Raw genomic sequence first — 18358 nt, 5'->3', positions numbered from 1 at the left:
GTTATTCAATATGCCAGACTAAGGCGCGGGGTTCCATGTTGTTGTAATAGCCACAACCTAATAAGACAGTTCGACAAATTTCCAGCACCCAATTCCAACAAGAGAAATACGGACCAAATCAAGCACAAAATGTCCATCTCTTCCTTACAGTACTGTAAGAAACTCTCGCTCTTGGCTTACTTGCATCCCAAACACGTCGGCAGCTGCAGTTCGTAGCGGAAAATACTATTGGCAAATTAAAAATGGTTCAAATGGCTCTGAGCACTATGGGACTTAACTTCTAAGGTCATCAGTTCCCTAGAACTTAGAACTACTTAAACCTAACCAACCTAAGGACATCACACACATCCAGACTGTAGCGCCTAGAAACGCTCGGCCACCTCGGCCGGCGCAATTTAAAAACGACCACTCTGAATTAATAGTTCGACATTAATAAAGTTCAGTGCAAATAGCACACAAAATACACTACAAGCTGTGAAAATAACACTACAGTATGATATCGACCTTTTTCCTTTTTTCCTGTGCTTTCTTTTTCCTTGTTTTCTGCATAGCTGTATTGGTACGTTGGAAGATTTACTGTACTTCTGAATGAATTTTGCAACTTTGTTTCTTTGTGCAACTTTGTTTCTGTGCACGTCATGGAACTGATACTAATTGAATTGCTACTGTTATTTTTCTGGCGCTGTGTGTTCGCAAGTTTATTAACATATTATCCAAAATTATTTTTAATGAACAGGAAATGTGAAGAGATAATTTTGTATGAAATTGTCAATCGATATTCTTGGAATTTTATAAGTGTAATGCTAAGCAACATGTGTTGAGTTGTAGAAATATATCGATAGGCCGACAGAGAAAAAGACCAGCAAACAGTGTGGAGTTGGGAACAGGTGACAGTCGTGACGCGTGAGTGTAAAATATCTGTTTAATCGGTGACACGGTTTTGTGATCCGTTGTATAGAGTGGACAAGGAACTAATAACCATGCGTGTCACGTTGCTTTTCATTCGGATGTGCCATTTGGCACATTAATCTCAAAATTCTGATATACAGATCACCAAGCTGCATGACTGCTATACATGTACAACTTTGACTGTTACCGGTAAATCGCGGGCTGTCGTAATAAATTGGAAATACGTTAATGCATTCTCTCGTTCTGAACTGATATTCAATACATTAATCTTGACTGTACGGTGTGCCGATTGCCGTTTAATTGACGTGAGTTTGACGTTGTTACGGTGCACAATACGGACTGTTTGGCTCTACCATGCATTGTTAAATCAAAGCACATTCAGTTTAATGTACTGTGTTATTGCGGACTGAGGTACTGTGAAATGTTACGAAATTTAAAAACGTTACTACGGTCGGAAATTTGTGGTAAGGTTTTATGGGACCAAACTGCTGAGGTCATCGGTCCCTAAGCTTACGCACTACTTAATCTAACTTAAACTAACTTACGCTATGGACAACATACACACCCATGCCCGAGGGAGGACTCGAACCTTCGACGGGGGGAGCCGCCCGGACCGTGACAAGACGCCTTACACCACGCCGCTACAGTCGGCTAACAAACGATATGACGTCGGGATGTGTCATGTGTAAATAGAATGAAGCATGTCTTACCTACGTCGCCTTATGCAGATGCGCTAATTGAGAGGATACTACAAACATCGCGTGTTCCTGCTACGATCGAAAGGATCAGCAAGACGGCGATAATTACTAGACAGCACTTTCTTGGATTATACACCAACAATGACGACGACGACACCCCGACAGTACCATTTAAATGGAGACTGACTTCGGAAAAATGATAAAAAGCTGAAAAACTAAAAACCTTGGAACTATTGCTGCAAATAATGTTGAATAGAATTTTTATAAAAATTGGCAGTGATTTTCACTTATGTGAACTGCATTTTTCAGTAACATTCAGACTTATAATTAAAATCTGTTCCCTTCATTAAACCACTTTTTACCATAAACTTCATAGTTTTGCCAACCCATTAACTTCCGATACTGTTCTCTTTATTGCAAATAACTGGTACTATAACCAGTGAGACTAAAGATATTCATTCTTTATTTTTCATTTGGTTTTAATCGTTCATTAATATTTATTGCTGTTGTTGGCAAGTGTTACTTTTTTGTATTTGCGTTTGGCTTGCTTTCGTTCCAATATTCGTATTAATTATTGCCGTATTTTGAGCAAATACGCATTGTGCATTATCCACCATTATGGGGCACGGCCATGTTCCATGCCCGTCTTTCTTCAATGGAGCTTCTGCTCCTATTATAGTGATTTCTCTAGGACGGGACATCAAGCCATGATCTTCCCTCGAACCAATAATCTCTCCATATGCATCAACTTTCCTGATCGACACAAACACAGGGTCTCTCCCGTGGCATATCACCTGCTTTGCTACGCTTTACCGACAACATTCCCTGACCAATTGCGACTTAACTGGAAACCGCCTGAAAAACTGTCTGCCGGGACGGAAGCCAGACACATTTACTTTTGTCTTACGTACATTGCAGTATTACATTGTCATGTGAAATAGTAAATTCATACTATTGTGATAGTACTGTGAAGAAACAGAACCCCCTCGAATACTGATCTAACTAGAAAATGACCGTGCTCATCTAATGCAGGTGGAGGACCCCTGATACGTTTTCCCTGCAGAGGTAACTGAAAACAAGAATATTTATATAATAGTACGCCCACACACGCTAGCAAGGTCAAAAAGTCATAGCAGGACGAGGATTGACATTTTCATAAATGCAAATCATAGTGCATCTACCATGACAAAAAATTTCCACCCACCATATTATTTCTTCAGCGGGAACACATTGGCTACTCGTGATTAACCTGCAGCATATTAGTTTGAAATCTAAATTAACAAGACAGAAGAGTGTGTTTACAAACCCCTCTCAGAAAAATCGTAACGTGACACTGACCTATTACAAAATCTATTATGTTTTATCGAATAGCAAAAAACTATTCGGTGGCGGGGAAGTAGATACAGAAGCAGTGATCAACGCCGCGAAGTCTCTGTTCGATGATCACAAAGATAAATTTTCACTAATGTCTTCTATAAAAGGACTTCAGTTGTCTCATGAAACTCCTAGTCATAGAATTTTTAGCTAGATTTCAACACGAAAGAGTCAGTGATTGTGTTTATCAATAATTCGTTCGTTTCAATCGACATTACTGAAGTTGGAGGTAGGATATGTGAAACCTTCGTAAACTGTAATCTTGAAGAATCAGAAATAGAAATTTTAAATCTTCAGAACGATACATATATGAAACAATGTTTTGCAACTTCAAGCATCATGTGGACCCATGTGGATAGGAATGAATATAGTACGATTGTTGGTATTGCTTTGAAAATTTATTCTTGTTTTGGCTCGAAATATCTTCGTGAGGTCAAACTTTCATCTATAAGTATCATCAAGAGTAAACAGCGACCCAGCCTAATAGACTCACATCTAGATAACGCAACCGAGCGAGGTGGCGCAGTGGTTAGCACACTGGACTCGCATTCGGGAGGACGACGGTTCAATTCCGTCTCCGGCCATCCTGATTTAGGTTTTCCGTGATTTCCCTAAATCGCTTCAGGCAAATACCGGGATGGTTCCTTTGAAAGGGCACGGCCGATTTCCTTCCCCATCGTTCCCTTACCCGAGCTTGCGCTCCGTCTCTAATGACCTCGTTGTCGACGGGACGTTAAACACTAATCTCCTCCTCCTCCTCTAGATAACGCACACACCAGATTTTTCTGAACTTACGGCGAACATGCAGTGCTAAATGTCACATTAATTATGTAACTTGTAGATCTAAGCAATCTTAATTACAGTTCTTTGAAATATTTTTACAGCATTACTTTTTGTAGTAGTAATAGTAGTAGTAGTAATAGTGATATTAAAATAGTGATTGTGATGTGGCGGCACCCGCACCACTTTTGACATGTGTTAATTGTGGCCGAGCACGTTAGTGCAGTGGTCTACATGAAAGTCGCGTCGTTGGACGTAGTAACGTATTGCAGAAAGAAGAACGAAATTTCCACTTGGTGTATTGACTGGCACCTGTATTTAAATGAGAACTAATGCAAACCCATCTCCCATAACACAGAAAGAGGCAGCTTCCAACCACAACATACTTAGTGATCATCTGGAGGAGGCACATCGCCATATACGTAGAGGTAGTACTAACAAGGGAACCTCCCCATCGCACCCCCCTCAGATTTAGTTATAAGTTGGCACAGTGGATAGGCCTTGACAAACTGAACACAGATCAATCGAGAAAACAGGAAGAAGTTTTGTGGAACTATGAAAAAATAAGCAAAATATACAAACTGAGTAGTCCATGCGCAACATAAGCAACATCAAGGAGAAGGTGAGCTGAGGAGCGCCGTGGTCCCGTGGTTAGCGTGAGCAGCTGCGGAACGAGGAGTCCTTGGTTCAAGTCTCCCCTCTAGTGAAAAGTTTACTTTCTTTATTTTCGCAAAGTTATTATCTGTCCGTTCATTCATTGACGTCTCTGTTCACTGTAATAAGTTTAGTGTCTGTATTTTGCAACCGCACCCCAAAACCGTGCGATTAGTAGACGAAAGGACGTGCCTCTCCAATGGCAACCGAAAACATTTGATCGCAAGGTCATAGGTCAACCGATTCCTCCACAGGAAAACACGTCTGATATAATCGATACGACACTGGTGACAACATGTGCGTCACAGGAATATGTTGTCGACCCACCTAACTTATACACTTGGCGAATGGGTAAAAAGGATCTTCTACCTTGCCCGATTTATGTTTTCTTTTGGATGTGATAATCACTCCCAAAAAAGTGATCGCATCGGACGGACGAACGGACAGATAATAAATGTCTGAAAATAAAAAAATTAAAATTTTCTCTGGAGGGAAGACTTGAACCAAGGACCCCTCGTTCGGCAGCTGCTCACCCTAACCACGGGACCACGGCGCTCCTCGTCTTACATTTGCCTTGTTACGCATGGACTACTCAGTTTGTATATTTTGCTTTTTTTTTTCATACTTCCACACAACTTCTTCCTGTTTTCTCGATTGATCTGTGTTCAGTTTTTCAAGGCCTATCCACTGTGCCAACTTATAACTAAATCTGAGTGGGGTGCGATGGGGAGGTTCCCTTGTAAGATGATAGCATAAATCAGGAGAACACGAAAAATCTGTGCTAGGGAAGGCAAAGGGGAAACTTAGGGTTTTTGTAAAGTTTGTGAGAAGTGCATTGCATCTGTAAAGCAAATCGAACACAAGATGACAATTCGGTCACTTTTAGAGTGCAACCACAGTGTTTTGAGTCTGTGTCACGTGAGTACGACAAAAGACGTCCATAAAATTCTGAGACGGGTTGCTAGCATCGTATCACGTCGCTGCAGCTTGTACAGAAATGGATCAACTTTCTAGATGACTGTGCTCTATGTAAAGTTACACAAACGCTTTGAAGTGTTAGAGGTAAACACCAGCTGAGTAACACAAGAGGACGAGTGGTGAATTTTTTCGAATTAGGCTTTTTTCGCAGCATAATTAAACATAAACATGGGTAACTCGAAACCCACCGACAATATTTCGGAAATTGTCCAGAGACATTTTCCAAATATTTTTGTATAAGGGACCAGTGGTCACCGGTGGCTCGATGCAGAGTAATCGCATTTAGCTTGACTTCTTTCCCCCATTTATCCTTGTATCTGTTCTACAAAGAAAATATCTCCAAGGCAGTGCAAACGTCGATAGTATGCGCTGTGTGTCTTCTTGCACTCAGAACTGCTCCCTTTGGCCCCTGGCTTGTTTTCCTGGCAGTGTTATCTGTACTTTAAGGAAGTAATCCTCTTTGAAAATTTCAAGAAAACAATATTTTAGCGTTAATGTGTTCCTGGGGTGTCTACTTTACTGTAGTGTTCACTCAGAGTTCGCCAGAAACTCCGTTATCGAGATATCGGTTTCACAGCAGGAAAAAAAAATAACCAACATGTAATTTCAAGGACGGTCTAACAGGTATTGGAAGTTATGAACGTGCCCTAACTTGAGATCGGACCTGTCTGTTAACTTCTGCACAAAAGCTGAGGGAAGGCGTAAGGAGCGAGCAGAGCAGCGGATGACAGGAGCTGCCGAGTAGGTCCTCAGGACCACCAAGGTGACGAAGATGATGGGGGAGGATCTCCTCTTGGATCTGGAAGCATTACTGTATGCTCCAGGGATCACTGGCTGCAGGTGTGTTTAACTCAACTACAAAAAAGTAACCGAAGACTATGAACGAGTTTTTGTCGAAAACGTATTTTTCATATTGGCAGGTAACATAACTTGAGAACGTTACAAACGGTTTTGATCGGAACTGATGCCGACATTATGCACTGAATTCTCTGTCAGCGTTTGTAGCCGTTTCTGGATACCCTTCAAAAGCCTGTTTTCGGTGTTTGCTTTGTCTCGACTTTGTGGTCTAAGAAAATGTCTTTTGTTTCAACATGTCATCATTTCGTTAGAAATTAATATTTTTTCAATTATCCTATGTATGCTGGCAAAATATACTGAAAATGACGTGCACAAAATTATTTTGTTATAGGTCCTACAGGAAGGTTCAGGAATTCCCACCGGTGATCAATGTTCTGGCTGCAAGGGTTCTGCCACCTCGTTCAGCAATTATAGAGCCTGTCCGATTTGGAAAGAAAAATGATTTTTTAAAGACAGAAGTGTAAGGATTATAACTTTATCATCAGATTTAGCATTAATTTTTATTTTACTTGAACAAAAGAATCTCAATAATCACATATTTTCACGCGTTCAAAGAAGTCTACCCCATTAACACTGGTGCGCAGCTGTATGGCAGGTTACTTGTGAAGGCCGAGGCCATAGGTTTCCTATAAGAAAATATTCTGAAAATATATTTGAATAGCATCCGACTTTTGCATCGTTTCAAGATTGCTGCATGACTATTTTGCGTTGTACGTTTTCGTGATTGCATTTTGCAGGCTTTTCCACTGTTGTACAAGCATTCCACAGAAATAAAGGTAGCTGGGGGCAACAATCCGAATAAATAATTTTTTGAAAAAATTTTCCGCCATTTGCGTGAAGATTTATATTCATTTATTTGAGATGATCATGATTTCGGCTTTCTAACCATTCTCAAGTACAATTTAAAATCTAAAAAAAAAACTGTCCGACCAGCCTAAATGATATGTTATTGTCGAAATAACATTTATTTAGCCTTACAAACCAGAAGCTGTATTAAAGGACATGAGTACACATAATATGGCTGAAATTCTGCACATCAAACAAACACTGAGGACATGTGAGGGTATCTGACAGCCATTACATTGCTCTAACCTGCTTTCATCATCTACATACTCATATCCTTTAATACGACGATTGGTTTACAAGACAAGATAAATGTTATTTCGACGACGACATATCATTTAGGCAGGTCGGACTTTAGTGCGATTTCAGATTTCACTTGAGAATGGCTATAAACCCGAAATCAGGTTTGTGTGAAATAAATGGTTACAAATCTGCAGTCAAATAGCGGAAACCTTTTTCAAAAAGTTCAATGTAATTGGTCTTCCAGGAAGGAGAAAACGAATAAATGATAATTACAGAAATCGCTCTGCAAAGAGTACTGGAGGACACGGTCACTTATGCTAGGATGCTCAGCGAATATCACTGGAGGACCTCCGAAATTTTGTCGCTGGAATTTAGTTTCACCCCGTATAACGTAATTTTATCAGTGTGTGAATAGATTATTACCAGTCAAAATTTTATTGTTAAAATATTTTACAGAAGTGGCTGCTGTGGCTACTTGTGATTTCTAACGTCTTACCTGACTTGTTGAACATCCGTGAACCCTTGTCTTGAAGATGGCATTCAGGGAAAGCGAAGTGTGAATACATGAATAGACGAATGAATGCTCCAGGCAGGTCGCTGTTTAGACATGGACATGCAGTAGTTACGATTCACTGTGATCTTCCCGTCTCCACTAGGAGGGAAGGGAAAATATCTCTGGATAACCTCAGAAATTTTGTCGGTGGAATTCGGGTTCACCGTGAATATGTTTAGGGAAGGATTGAAATAAAAATTGAAAGTCGTATCCCGTGATCGTTGGCAACTTCACGCTTATTAAAATATTTCGGATTATTGTTCCTTGAACAGACGAATTTGTTGTCGAAACCTAACGTTTCGTCCCCGCCTGCGAAAATTTACGAACGTACAAAAGGATTAACAGCGTTTCCGAAGGTTGGGTGCATACCTTTCTTCGCCACCGAGTCTGGGTGTCGTCGAATCTTCGAAAAAACAGCAGGGACGGAAGCTGGGTTTCGACGAGAAATCCACCCGACCTCGGCATAATAGCCAGCAATATTTTGATAATCGTGACTTTTCCGGCCGTGAAAGTTCGCAATTGTTGGCATCTTGTCTGCATTTATGACGCCCTTGCACTCCACTGGAAGTTCTGAAGGTTTGAGGCTGAATTCTGCGCCTGCATCGACAATCGTTTCGAGTGGCGCAGCAGAGCGTAGCGGCAGGAAGGAATCGGTGGTGCGGCAAGTGGTTCTCGAGTGTAATTGCCGGGCTTTTACGATTACGGCCTTCACGCCCCCTCCCCTCGGCCCAAATCCCGCCATTATAGGAGAGTTTAGCTGGCGCGCTCGCGCCTGGAACGGAACTTTTAACGACCGCGCTCCCATTTACGACCACTTCTCACACTTGCCCTCACGTGCAACTCGCCGTCTCCAGGAGGGCGAGCCGCGATTCAATAAATCCGGATTACACTTTATTATTTGCAGCTTTTTGTTAAAACTTGTACCTACTTATTCGTCGGCTCGGGGCGGAAAACTTTTCAAATTTAAGTTTAAATGAGGAGAAATTCTGTGACGTAACAAAGGTGAAAGCCGAAGAGAAAAAAACATAGCTGGCAGAGTTGTGCGTAGTTGGGAGCTTTGGAGAGTTTTGTTTTGCCAAGTAATTATTACTGGGGTCAGAAGTATGCGAGGACGACGAGAAAAGGAAGCGTCCGGTACTGGATGATGCGGCCTCCTCCTGTATGCAGACTAAAATCGGTAAACAACGATCAGCGACGGCCGGGTGTAATTCACTGTTTTCTGTACTGTGGCTCGCAAGTCCCTGCTTATTCTGTGAAGACCCGTCCGTGATAGGCTGGCGAACAGAGAACCAGACTCCGGCAAGCGTGCGCATATTACAGTCTGTGTGGGTGAGGGGTAGGGCTGCTGGTAAAATATCGATATTCTTTCCAAAAAGCGTCTATATATATCTGATATTATTTTCACCGATATATCGATATCGAAATTGCAATATCGAGTGCCGATATTTTTATTTTATATTACCTTTTTTCACAATTTTCGATAAATATTTGAAGTTGTTCTTTTAAAATTGTAGCAGAACATAATTTTAGTTTCACTATGTGAAGGAGTGTTACTTCTTTTTGAGCTTTCATTGAGGGCAGGTAATGGTATTGTTTTAAATATCGATCTATAGGATTCCCGATTTTTTTAAAAATATCAACAGTCCTAGTGGGGAGGGGCGTGGGGGCTACATCTGAGAGTGTGCAATACTTTTAGTGTTTAAGAAGACAAATTTCGACTTGTAAGTAGCTACGTTAAAAAACTACGAAATACCGACTTTTAAATCGTCTCTTCAAAGGAAAACACTTAAATACACCATATTTTTACGTTTCGCTGAGAGCTAAGGCTGGGGGGAGGGGAGGGGGGTCTCGTCGCCTCGGGCATCAACGCCCTCGGACTCCGGCCCTGGAAGTACCAGGTTCAATCCCAGATGAGAACGGGAATTTTCCTCTTTGCGTTGCCTCCAGAACAGCCCCAGGCCCACTCAGCCTGCTATCAAATGAGTACTGGAGATCTCTCCTGGGGGCGAAAGGCGGCTGACGTGATGCGCCCGTCACCCTGCCCCTTACCAATAGCCGGGTCACGACCTTTTTGGTTCAAATGGTTCAAATGGCTCTGAGCACTATGGGACTCAACTGCTGAGGTCATTAGTCCCCTAGAACGTAGAACTAGTTAAACCTAACTAACCTAAGGACATCACAAACATCCATGCCCGAGGCAGGATTCGAACCTGCGACCGTAGCGGTCTCGCGGTTCCAGACTGCAGCGCCTTTAACCGCACGGCCACTTCGGCCGGCCACACGACCTTTTTCTTATTTCTTTATTTTGGCTTTGGGTTACAAGGACCATACGGTTGCAAAGTGCCAAATAGTCGCATAAAAGCAGAGTAGCGCAAAATTACGAAGTTAGCGTACAAACAGACTCTTAAAGTAAAATAAAAGCGCAGTTAGACAAACATCGGACAGCCGACGGCAGTGATGACAACGACATAGGAGCACAATTATAAACAGCGATATACATCAAACATACATATGCTCTTATGGTCACGGGCTTGTACCACAGACTTACTCTGACAAGATTATCATCGCCCCCCAAAACTGATGCGTACAGCACGCAGTACAAGCCGTACATGTATTCTGCTGAAACGTCACGGATTTGATTGACTACCATCAACGATGAACCTATCGATGTATCTGGGTCACAAAATAATGACGGTCGCTCACTTTCGGGCAAAAGGAGGCCGTACTACTGTACTGTGCCGTTTTGTTAACTCTTTGGATGCTTCTGCTGTGACAGTAGAAGAATTTGCACCAGAACTGGACACGTTTGCATTATCTATTTGTACACTATACGGTAGAAGAGGTGAATATTCTGCAGATGTAGAGGACCACGCTTGCGTGTTGTTTCTCAGTCACTTTTCTTTCCCTCATTTCAGCGGTGAGAAATTTTTAAGTGAACGTCGATTGTTACTAGTACTGTGCAGATAACATTAATAGAAATTTTTCACCATTTCTTGGTATCTATTATAATATTGGTTAAAACGTGAATGAATTAAGAAAAAGAAAGAGTTCTTTTGTCAACAGAACTTAGCTACGTTTCAGTAGCGCTAAGTCTGTTTAAAACTGTCATGTTAGTCCCAGTTTCGCACACTAAGATTCTGCTCAGCCCCTGGCAAAGAATCAGTTACACAGACAAACATAATGAAGCTTCTTTTCTTATTCACGGATTACTGTCAGAATGCCAGCTCCAAAGAAATCAAAATTGGATGAGGAGAGAATGAAAACAAACCTGTCGGTGGCATCGGGGGAGTAGTAGGGCGTTTTTGAGTCCCTAAGGTCTCCTTAGGACAACATGTTGCTGTTCTTAAAAGACGGAAATGTACAACAATGGTTCATTCTGGTGTAGATTTAAAAATGCTTTCATTGATCAATTGTAAGATGAGATAATCAAACACCTCAGACGTTCAGACAATTGTTTTTTGCCCCTAAGAAACAGAATTTTTAAGATTAGTTTATTATTTACCAGAACACATCAAGCTGGCACATCATTTGAACAATAACAAGAAAACAGGTGGCATACATTTTTCGGGGTTTCGTGAAGCGGCATTCCGAATTTCCTCACTATTTGCCCAGTCTGCCAGCGCACAGTTTCACAGAGAGCTATGAATTATTATTTTGAAGGCCTATAACGGCACTGATGCTAAGGTACTGTTTAAGTTTATTCTTGTGCCTGCATTTGCAACGTTTTGTTCCTCATTCAGGGTATTCAAAATTGCAAACAGTTTGCTGAAGCAGATAATTTTATACACTTCCTTAAAAAGAAATTAATTATGTAAATGACAAATTTTTAATTTATACCTGTTATTTTGTGGTATTAATGTCGTAAATTTTGAGTATGAAAAGTCTAAATGTAATTCATTCATACGATTCTTCTAAAAGTACATAAGGCTTATATACCCGCAACTGTTATAAGCGTTTAAAAACCCATCGACCACGAGGTCACTAAAAACGGAATCGGATTGGGGAACACCGGGAAGGGAAACAGACCAATTCCTTTACATTCGCCTTGAGCGATTTACGGAAATACTTCTGATTCGACTCCAGTGTCTTAACCACTGTAGCACCTCGCTCGGCATAAGGCTGACGGATGAAAGGGAAATCAGACAGACCGCTGCTGACCAGACGACCGGCGAGCTCCTCGGATGAGCAACATTCCATTTCACTGCCCTCAGAGGAAGGTCTGAAGGTCTGACAACAGACCCCAGCTACCTAACACTGATGCGAGGATACAAATTTGTTGGGACAGCGCAATAGTCGCAGGAGCGTTTTCGAAGGATGTCGAAAGCATTTTTCGTTGTTTCATTACGATTATGTGCTCGAAGATTATACTTGTTCGTACTTGGGAATTTGTATCGCAGTGTCGGATTTTTCAGAATGACGATTTTTCTACACAGGTACAAATGTGCGCAAGTGACTGTAGGTCATAATCAAGGAAGAAAGTTTAGTGTTGAACATCTTGTGGTCAGGTCTCTCATAAGATGCGGAGAAAAAGCTGAGCCGGGCAAGCATAGGGAAGAATATAGCCCGCGGTCCATTTGAAAGCCGGCATTGAATTATAAGATTTGCGGAAAACCTAAATAAAATAATAATGGAATGGAATTTTGAATCACTATTCCGAGGACGTGTCCACTGCCTTTATCACTGCTCTGTCTCCGCTGAAACCAGTACAGAGACAAGTATTAGCTTGGCCTGCTGATTTGCCAGTTCTTAAACAATTTGGACATGAAACTACACTGATCATCAAGTTCTCTGTTTGAATTCCTATCAACGCACCCTTCAGCAGCAGTCGGTAGCACTGCTGACAGCATGTTACCAAATTTCCGTGAATTTACAGTACAACTAAGCCACTTTCAGCTCGTTTCCGGAGTGCAAACGAAGATTACCATGGAAACCAAAAAAGGAAGTGTTTCGTTGACAACGGGATCATTACAGAGGACAAGTTCGGAGTGCATTGTCGTAACATTGCGCCACCTGTCTCGGTACCATGGATACTAATAGGTATTCCACAACTGCATGTACTTGTGCTCATACGTGTACACATATCCACGCATTCGCACAGATCCAAACACGCAACCACACACACACACACACACACACACACACACACACACACACACACAGCCACGCATACACGCATAGGAAGCGACGACTGCAATATCGTGAAGAAATTAGAAATTATTGAGAAATTATTGAGAAAGCATCAGACTAAACAGCAAATGTCTAGTACTGATATAATACAATGGTTTGAGACCAAAAAGGAGGTCAGTGGTACGTCAAACATTATTTGTATTAATAGAACTCTGATTTCTTTTGTATCTAGAGTCTTATCAGGAAGGTTACTTCGATCTGTTCTGTAGGCCTGTCACCGAGTAACCTGACCACTACATGTGGTATCTGCGTTCAGTGGAGAACCATAAACCTTAAGGATGTACTTCATCTGTCGTTTACATTCAGTCTCTTTATCTGTCAGTCAAACGTGTTTTAAATATTCTTTGGTTACGTAACTAGCTTATTATTTTGCCATACATACACTACTCTAGGCGACACCAGATGAGATGGTCTTTATTGGATGATCTTGATTGCTACAAGCGCCAGGCTAAAGTGAATGGTACGAGTTATGCAGTTAATAAAAAACAGTGAGGTCGTATTGAGGGATGAATGGCGCAGTGTTGTGTTAAGCGATGAGAAGAGAGGTGTCAACGACGGTCGTGTGTGAGTGCAGCGCCCAACAGGAGAACGGTGACTTACCAGACCTTGTCAGTGCTATGCAGCATCGAATTGGCTGTCATGGTGTGTGAAGCTAGAACCTGCGGGGAACATCCACTCCTGGTGTATTTTAGACTCTCGTAAGAAATAACATAATCATTTGCACGATAAAACAGTTACTTACTCCTGTCCTGAAGCTCGTTATGAAAGGTGTGATGTAATCTGATAGCTGCAGTAAATTGATGATTATGTAATCTCTGCTTTCATTCGAGTAGACCACCTTCCTCGGTTCGGATGACAATTAATGAATTAATTATGGCAAATAGCAATGTCATTATTATATGTGTCGAAGACTTAAACTATCTCCCTTTGTGATTGATAAATATTAAAGTAGGTATCGGCTACTGTTTAGGACTTAGTCTTGTTTGAATTCCAGTAAAGAACTCTAGTGCTTGTAAAAATTAGTGACATAGTTATAGCATGGACTTATTTTTTTTCTTATTTTCGTCCGATAGCTACTGTCGTAGTATTCCTGAACATAGAGATTTTCATTAATACTTACTGGCAGTGCCAGGTGAAACAGATGGAGTATTGCACTTACGAAGCCCGTTCGTAAAATAAAGAGAGACTTACTGTAGCCTCTGCGAAGTCCTCGTGTTATGCAACACAGGCAACCGTAAGAGCTGGCGAAGACGTACGAGGATCAGTCAGAAAAGGTGACGTTACATGATGTCATCAAAAGTAACCGGACACCTAGCTGAAAATGACTTACTACACTACTGGCCATTAAAATTGCTACATCACGACGATGACGTGCTACAGACGCGAAATTAAACCGACAGGAAGAAGATGCTGTGATATGCAAATGATTAGCTTTTCAGAGCATTGACACAAGGTTGGCGCCGGTGGCGACGCCTACAACTTGCTGACATGAGGAAAGTTTCCAACTGATTTCTCATACACAAACAGCAGTTGACCGGCGTTGCCTGGGGAAACGTTGTTGTGATGCCTCGTGTAAGGAGGAGACATGTGTACCATCACGTTTCCGACTTTGATAAAGGTCGGATTGCAGCCTATCGCGATTGCAGTTTATTGTATCGCGACATTGCTTCTCGCGTTGGTCGACATCCAATGACTATTAGCAGAATATGGAATTGGTGGGTTCGGGAGGGTAATACGGAACGCCGTGCTGGATCCCAACGGCCTCGTGTAACCAGCAGTCGGGATGACAGGCATCTTATCCGCATGGCTGTAACGGATCGTGCAGCCACGTCTCGATCCCTGAGTCAACAGATGGGGACGTTTGCAAGACAACAACCATCTGCACGAACAGTTCGACGGCGTTTGCAGCAGCCTGGACTATCAGCTCGGAGACCATGACTGCGGTTCCCCTCGACGCTGCATCACAGACAGGAGCGCCTGCGATGGTGTACTCAACGACGAACCTGGGTGCACGACTGGCAAAACGTCATTTTTTCGGATGAATCGAGTTTCTGTTTACAGTATCATGATGGTCGCAACCGTGTTTGGCGACATCGCGGTGAACGCACATTGGAAGCGTGTATTCGTCATCGCCATACTGGCGTATCACCCGGCGTGATAGTATGGGGTGCCATTGGTTACACGTCTCGGTCACCTCTTGTTGGCATTGACGGCACTTTGAACAGTGGGCGTTACATTTCAGATGTGTTACGACCCGTGGCTCTACCCTTCATTCGATCCCTGCAAAACCCTACATTTCAGCAGGATAATGCACGACCGTATGTTGCAGGTCCTGTACGGGCCTTTCTGGATACAGAAAATGTTCAACTGCTGCCCTGGCCAGCACATTCTGCAGATCTCTCACCAATTGAAAACGTCTGGTCAATGGTGGCCGAGCAACTGGCTCGTCACAATACGCCAGTCACTACTCTTGATGAACTCTTGTATCGTGTTGAAGCTACATGGGCAGCTGTACCTGTACACGCCATCCAAGCTCTGTTTGACTCAATGCCCAGGCGTATCAAGGCCGTTATTACGACCAGAGGTGGTTGTTCTGGGTACTGATTTCTCAGGATCTGTGCACCCAAATGCGTGAAAACGTACTGACATGTCAGTTCTAGTATAATATATTTGTCCAATGAATACCCGTTTATCATCTGCATTTCTTCTTGGTGTAGCAATTTTAATGGCCAGTAGTGTAGTTCGTCGCGCCCTTCATCGGTAATGCTGGAATTCAATAATGTGTTGGCCCACCCTAAGCCTTTATGATAGCTTCCACTCTCGCAGGTATACGTTCCATCAGGTGCTGGAGGGATTCATGGTGAATAGCAGCCCATTCTTCGCGTTATGCTGCACTCAAGAGAGGTATCGACGTCGGTCGGTGAGGCCTGGCACGAAGTCGACGTTCCAAAACATCTCAAATGTGTCCTATAGGATTCAAGTCAGAACTCGGTGCAGGCCAGTCCATTACAGGGATGTTATTGTCGTGTAACCACTCCGCCACAGGCCGTTCATTATGAACAGGTGTTCGACCGTGTTAAAAGATGCAATCTGTATCCCCTAATTGCGCCTCAGCGGTAGCAAGCAAGAAGGTGCTTAAAACATCAATGTAGGCCTGTGCTGTGATAGTGCCTCGCAAAACAAGGGGTGCAAGCGCCCTCTATGAAAAACATGACCACTCCAAAACACCACCGTCTCCGAATGCTACTGTTCGCATTACACATGCTGGCAGATGTACACCGGGCATTCGCCATACCCACACCCTGCCATCGAATCACCACATTGCGACGTTTCTGTAAGTGCCATTTTCATCCTTCCGCGACGTTTCGATGACTGTTCTTCCAGTGAAGATGATGAGATTTGCGCTCATCGAAACGTCGTGAAATTTGAACTGAGTCACCCGGATGCAAGCCTGGCAAGACTTCATGAATCACGTTCTTCATGAATTTTCTTGGAGACAGGCACACTACTGTTACACAATAAACTGGGCAGATTTCCTCTTAATTCGACAAAACAATGTTCCTAAAATAGTGACTGTGAAAATTGTAAGTTTTTTGTCTTTCAGCCATATTTTGTTAAGAATAATTTATCACACACAAGACAAGTACCAGTTACTGAACCTTTTAAGTTGTACTGGACATCAGAAAGATTGCGCAGGGAGAAGCTGTCCGTACAAACAACAATGCTCAAAAAGACCGAACTTTGCGGCAAAGCTTTGTTGGGATCGCCAGTTCCAGTAACTGAAGTCTAAAGTTTGTTCAGGGAAATAATGAGTACAGATGCGAGAGTACAAAAAACTGCTTAGTTCTTAAATTTGATTTAATATTAGAAATCGCTGGAATGGAAACCTGCTTATGAAGGACGCCTGGAGAGCATACTATCATGAGCGCCCGCATTGTATACCCCTGCTGTAGACTGTAACATCGTTAGGGAACAACCCTATATGTCTGTTGATGATATCTGATAAGTCATTGATGCATACTGAGAACAGCAGAGCTCCTGTTACGTTTCCTTGCGGTACAAATAATGTTACTTTCGTTTCTGTGTAACGTTCGTTGTCAAGTATAAGGTACTGGCTTCTGGTAGAAAAAGTTCATTAACCGGATCGTATGCCCTTGAGCATACTCCCTTCAACTGAATCTTGGTTAGTAGGAGACAGTGTGGTACCGTGTGGAACGGTTTACGGAAATCTGAGAAGACTGAGTCTACTTGTCCACCTGTGTCTACTACTACAAAGATACTAAGCGTGAATAAAGTAAGCTCTGTACCACACCGGAGGTTTCTCCTGAATCAGTGCTGATTCTGTGAGAAGCTTCTTTTGATAAAGGGACGTCGTATGGTTTGAGCTTAAAACATGCTCTAGTATCTCGCAACAATATAGATCTGTAACTCCGCACATCATCTGTTTTAACCTTTTTGTAATCAGGATTGATCTGCACTTTCGTCCAGTAACACGACACAAAATGCTGCGCCGGACGTTCACGATAAATATGATTTAGGAAATGGGCTAAGGCCGAAACGTATTTTTTTTTAAAGGAAAAAATGAGATAGAGCCAACAGCACCCGGTGTTCCCAGGCGGTCACCCATCCAAGTACTAACCGGGCCCGATGTTGCTTAACTTCGGTGATCGGACGAGAACCGGTGTATTTTCTTTCTTTTTTTTTCGGGCCCGATGTCTCTTAACTTCGGTGATCGGACGAGAACCGGTGTATTTTTTTTTTTTTGGGTTGCAAAAAATAATGAAAATTAAAGTACCTGCATTATCATACCGCAGAAAAATTAGTGAAACACATTATGCAGGACCACCGCCACTAAAAGTAAAGGCAAAATATGAGGCAATAATCCCACCACGCTTAGAAAAAAAATGAGAACGATATTACCTGGCATTAACATGCCGCAGAAGAATTACTTGAAACACATAGGCAGGGTCAACCCCACAAAAAAAAAAAAAAAAAAAATGAATGTGAACGATTAGGCTGCAATCAATCGGGATCCGTTTTAAGTAGTCTTTCATTACTATTGTGGGAGTCCTCGTTTCAGTGTCACTCGTTTGTGTGTGCGTCGGTCAAACATTTCTCAGTATCCTTATGTATCAATACATTTTTAAATGCAAAATTTAAGATTTCGTATTTCTATTTATTGTCTTCAGTTTTAGGACTGATGAACTACAGATGGAATGGAATATGTGACACTACTCGAATGTTGAATTCTATGTAACAATTTTGATTACAATTTCCCAGC

Source organism: Schistocerca nitens, chromosome 1 (assembly GCF_023898315.1).
Source record: "Schistocerca nitens isolate TAMUIC-IGC-003100 chromosome 1, iqSchNite1.1, whole genome shotgun sequence".
NCBI lineage: Eukaryota > Metazoa > Arthropoda > Insecta > Orthoptera > Acrididae > Schistocerca > Schistocerca nitens.
The sequence above is the reverse complement of the archived record's forward strand: the minus strand, read 5'-3'. Positions refer to the sequence as shown.